The sequence below is a fragment of the Microtus ochrogaster genome, chromosome X (genome assembly GCF_000317375.1).
Source record: "Microtus ochrogaster isolate Prairie Vole_2 chromosome X, MicOch1.0, whole genome shotgun sequence".
NCBI classification, from domain to species: Eukaryota; Metazoa; Chordata; class Mammalia; order Rodentia; family Cricetidae; genus Microtus; species Microtus ochrogaster.
Genome location: NC_022026.1, coordinates 8,933,339 through 8,939,338, shown reverse-complemented (window position 1 = coordinate 8,939,338; position 6,000 = coordinate 8,933,339).

Genomic DNA, 6,000 nt, shown 5'->3' with positions numbered 1-6,000 from the left:
CCAAATTCACAATCAAGAAGTCACTTGTATCTTATTCATAGAAACTGTGTAATATCTCTAAAACCAAGGTGTTCTGGATTGTTATAACAGAATGCCATGAGATGGGGCAAAGTTCATTTCTTAAAGTTCTCAGAGCTAGCAAGTATGATGTTTTGGTCCTGAAAGATTCCCCATGAGTACTTACTTCATTGTCTGGTGGAGAACCTCCCTCCTTTCATCCCTCAAGTCTCTCCTCTCTCTCTCTCTCTCTCTCTCTCTCTCTCTGTCTTTCTCTCCCTCCCTTTATCCCTCCCTTCTCTCTGTGTCTGTTTGTCTCTGCCTTTCTCTCTCTCCCCTCCCTCTATCTCTAACAGGAACTTACTGTGTAGCCTATGCTGCCAATCTGACTTTGAATTCATGATCTTCCTGATTCAGATTTCCATTAGTATCAGCAGACATCATTGCTTTCTATTCTGGTCCATTTCATGTGTGTCCTGACATGGTAAAAGAGGCAAGACAAAGGTGGGCATAGTAGTGTGAGTCTATAACCCCAGCTTCTCAGAATGTCGAGACAAGAGGATTCTTTACTCTGAGTAGTAATTGAAACAGCCTAAGGAACACAGTGTTACTCCATCTACATGACAACAAAACAGCAAAGAAGCTCTCTGGTACATCATGTTTAAGAGTACTGGCCCTTTAATCAGGGCCCTGATGGTTAATGTTGATTGCTATCATGGCCTGCGCTAAAATGAGCTAGAAGGTACCTCTAGGTACATAAGTGAGGCAGTTTCCAGGTTGGGTTACTTGAAGTGGGATGATTCTTTATAAATGTGGGTTGGTCCCATTCCATCGCCTGGCCTGAGCAACTAGGAGCAATCCAGCTGAGCACCAGCATTCATGTCTTTCTGCTTCCTGACTGTAGATGCAGTGTGACCCACCACCTCCTACTCCTGCTGCAATGCTGCCGTGATGGACTGGACCTTGGAACTATGAGCTTCTCTTTCATTGCTTTCAGTGGGTCATGTGCAAAGTAGCTAAGATTTAAAAAAAAAGTGTCACTAAGAAGTGGAACCACTACTGTGATAAAAGTAAACATGTATTCTTAGGCCTCTGTAGTTTGTGGGAAGAATATGGAACTTTGTCTTAGATACCCTAGAGTTATGTAAGCAGAGCTTAATGGACCATATCAGTGGGAATCTGGCAGAACAGAAGGCTCAGAGAACTGTGGGTCGTAGAGTTCTGGGTTCACATAGAGCAAGTCCTTCCAAGTAGAACAAGGACTCTGTTGGGAATTGTGCTAGATGGCATTCATTGTTTATTCTAGTAAATATTCTGGCTGTATTCTGCTTGTGTCCTGGAAATTTGAGAGAGGTAGAGTTTAAAGGTAGAGTTTAAATTTAAAGATTAATTTGCTTGGTAGAGGAAATCTCTAGATAGGGTAGGATTCAGCCTGTGGTGTTTACTGACCACTGTTCTTATCCAGGTCTACAGAGTGAGAAAACTACGAAGACAGGAAAAAGATATGAAGGATGTGTCACTCGATGGGAGAATGAGGCACATGCAAAGCACAAGGCAAGTGCTTACCTGTAATTATGAAATCAGGTCCAGTAAAGAGGAACCTCTGACAAGGCCACTGGGAAACAGTCTCTTCTAGAAGGGGTTGCATAAATAAGACCAAAATGATGGCAATATCAGTGGCCATGTTAATGTGGAGGGGAGAAAAAAATTTCATGGAGTAATGTCCCTAGACAAAGAACTACAGGAAAGTAATAACTTCTGGAACTCGCATGAGCTCCATATTGGTTGTCCAATTCAGAATGCTCAAACCCTGAAAGCATACACACACAAATAACAAAAATGAGCCCAGCAGATTTTATTTATATTTTGTACACACAAATATACACACACACACACACACACACACACATATATATATATATGTATATATATGTTGCAATATTAATCAAAGAAAAAAGATGCTATGAATCTGAGAGTGAGGGAGAATATTTGTAAAGGACTGGAAAGGGAAGGGGGACACTGTTATAATTCTATTTTAATTAAAATGTTTTAAAAATCAAAGAAAGTACATCAAGTCTGCAGACTGTATGTTTAATAAATACAAGTTTAAAAAGTATTTAAGAAGCATATATACACATGAAAATTTTGTTTCCAAATATGCTTTCTTTTATTTATTTTAATATGAAATCATTTTTCTTAAGCTAATTTATAAATTCACATAAATGGCTATTGTAATTATTAAATAATAAATCTTCATGACTATAAAGAGAGAAACTTTCTGCTCTGCACAAGGACAATAAGAAAAGTGCTCTAAGGGCAAGAGTCTAGGCATTGAAGACTCTATCTTGTGAAAATACAAATTTATTTAAATGAAGAGAGCCTGAATTGAGAATGCTGTAGAAGGGGATTCCTGTTCTAAAGTAACTGCATATTTTTTTTTTTTTGCAGATTTAATATCCAAAGCACTCCACAGCGGCTACTACGGAATTGGCATTGATCTAAGGGTATGGGGCTCTATCCAAAGCTTAGAGCAGAAGTTTATAGCATTGTCCACATGGTACTAGTTTTGCAGTCATGAAATGATCATGATTGATGGGGTCATGGATTCTAGTACTACAGTTACAGAAGATGCTTAGGCCAGACAATATTTGACAGGATTGGAGTTTCTGTAAGGAAATCCTTAGGATATATTATGTGAAGTATTAAGGAAATCAGGAGGTACAGAGGGGAGCTAGCCCTAGCGAGAAGCTATATGTGCTTTAGGAGGTAGAGATGGAAGACAGGGCTACTGAAACCCTTTGGAGATGTAATAATTCTGTTATGAGCTCCAGATGCAGTATATCCAACTCTTTCTTCTTATGCCACCATTCCTTATTTTGGGGTAGTAAAGTTTATTCTGTGACAATTTACGTTTGAAGTTAAAACTTATTTTTTTTTGATTATATAGGGGCTCTCAGTTAAGAGATTGCTTGAAGTCTTAGAACAGATTTTGAAGTTTCAGATAACCAAAATCTATGCGAATGCAGATGTAGATTAAACACATTTTACATTATGAGATGAAAATGAGACTTTTGGAGACCAGGGGTAAAATATTAATAATCTCAAGTGATATGTTTGATTGTAAATTTGATAGCGGTAATATTCGTTACGTTGACAGCATCTAGAGCAGTGGTTTTCAATCTTCCTCAGACTGTGATCCTTTAGCACAGGTCCTCATGTTGTGGTGACCCCAACCATAAAATTATTTCATTGCTACTTCAGAACTTTAATGTCACTGCTGTTATGGATTGTAATGTAAATGATATGTAGAATATCTGATATGTGACCTCCAAAGAAGTCTTGATCCACAGGCGGAGAACCACTGATCCAGAGTAACCTAGGTGACAGATCTCTGAACGTGATTGAGTCAATTGAGGTTGAAAGATCCTCCCTAAATATGATTGGCATCATTCTATGAGCTAGGGTCCTCAAATGAATAAAGTGGAGTTATCAAGCTGAGCACCAGCACCTAGAACTCTTTGCTTCTTTAGTACAGACGTAGTATGACCAGCTGCTTTCCAATACAGCTTCCATACTTTCCCTTCACAAAACTGTAACTCAGAAAGTGAACCCTCTTTCTTTAAGTTTCTTCTTATCGGGTATTGATCAGAGAAATCAGAAAAGTGACTGATACAAGAGTTTCAGGGTTATGACCTAATCACTTCCTGAAGGTCTGAGCCCCCCCTCCCCTAGTGCTCTCTCACTTGTGATTAGGTTCTGACATGTGTATTTCTGGGGACTGCAGACATACTGCCCAAAGTAAAAATTGATGAAATTCTGTGTTGTTCACCCCCCCCCCCCATGTTCCTGGTTTAAGGGATGGTTGGTAGGAATGTGGAAACCTTCACCACAGCAAATGTCATTGTCCCCAAAGTAGCATGCACCATGATTCCCGAGGGAAATGTGAAAAATAAAAATAGAAACTAATCCCTTAGAGACCTTGAGGATAGCTTCATCATCCTTCCCCAACTTCTGCTTTTGGAGCCCAGTTTGCTAACCCTGGACTTGCTTCCATTCACATATTCCTAAGACAGCAGCGTCATGAAATCTATAGATTTTTTTATTAGTCTTTATATCATCCAGCTTTCAGAAATGTGAATACAGTTAAATACAAGTCTTTATATCATCCATACTTTCAGAAATGTGAATACAGTTAAATACAAGAATGGTTTTATAGGTTTATAAGGGCACTGATGCCATGTGGGAATAGCATACTTCACTTACACATCATGTGTGAAAAACAGAATCAGACACAAATCACAAAGAAATGTAGTTAATGTTTTATGAGTTCATAAATCTGAAACTGTGACCAATATCAGGATCTCCAATGGTAGCCTCCAGCCTTATAATTCAGGTACACCAAGGATTAATTTTACCTTTCAGAGTTTAGGCTGGGAGCTAAACTGCATCAACATGCAAGTCCAGACCATGGAGAATAACTAAATACATTTTTACATGGAGATTTGTAAAAATACAGTGGCAAAACACCTATGCAAGGGGCCTTTGAATTGTCACTTGCTAGTTGTATGCACAATGTGGATTATTTCATATAGTAAGCCTTCTTGTAAATCAATAATGTTTAGTGATAACTAGATTTTTAAAAGTTAACTGAAATTAACAAACCTTCTAGCACGTGCCAGATTAGATAAAGTTATATGTCTATTTAATGTTATTTATGTTTTCATTTATCTCTGTATGTATATATGGTGTAGTGTGAATGTGTATATGTATGAGTGTGTGCACAACACTCTGTGTGTGTGTGTGTGTGTGTGTGTGTGTGTGTGTGTGTAGGTCAGAGTGCAATCTCAGGTGTCAACTTCACCTTCTGCCTTGTTTGAGGCAGGATTTCTTTGTTGGTTTTCTACTTTGCGCATCACTCTTTATGGCCTTGGAGCTTCTGGGGATTCTGTTTCCACCTCCCACTGCCCTGTATGAGTGCTGGGGGTCCAGATGGTCATACTATGGATGCTGTTTTGCATAGATTCTGGGGATTTGAAATCAGGTCTTCATGTTTCCCCTGCTTGTGCTTTTATCAAGTGAGCCAGATCTCTAGACCCATATGCCTATTTTATAGATAATAAACTTGAAGCTAAGCCATAGTAAATTAATTGTTTGAGGTTATTAAGCCACAGGTTAAGGTTAAACTGGGCCCCAACTCCATGGTTCATTACCTCCCTATATAATTATACCTTATAAAACAAGAATCCCATAAATGCATCTGTCTCTTCGCCACTGCATACATATATACTTCATAGACAGTGATATACACACCTGATAAGATACAAGGATCTTGATGGTTGTGAACAGTAGAGGTCATGTAGTGTGTGTGTTATACCCAAGAGAAACATTGTTGATAAAAGGTAAAAGTTTCTGTCAACTATGAATCATTTCTAAAGAAAATATAGACTTCTACCCTTCTTTATTTTTATTATTTTTTTCATTATTTTATTGTTTATATTGAGCTATATATTTTTCCCTGTTTCCCTCCCTTCCTCCCTGAAGGCGGATCGAATTAATACAGGCCAATTGGTATAAGATGATACAACTTTAATGTAAATAGCACACTCACGCAACCGAAGTTCCCGCGATGCCCAGAAACAGGAAATAGGAAGGGAAACCCAGCATCTGTGCACCCCAATTTATAAACATTTGCCCGAGTCCGTCCCGCCCCCAAAGGGTGGGCTCTCTCTACACCTCCCCCTCCCCTTCTATCCTTTTCCATGATCCTCATACTCCTAATTTACTCGGGAGATCTTGTCTTTTTCTACTTCCCATGTACATTAGATCCATGTATGTCTCTCCTAGGATCCTCATTGTTGTCTAGGTTGTCTGGAATTGTGAATTGTAGGCTGGTTTTCTTTGCTTTATGTCTAAAAACTATTTATGACCGAGTACATATTATAATCGTCTTTCTGGGTCTGGGTTACCTTACTCAATATGATTTTTCCTAGATCCATCCATTTG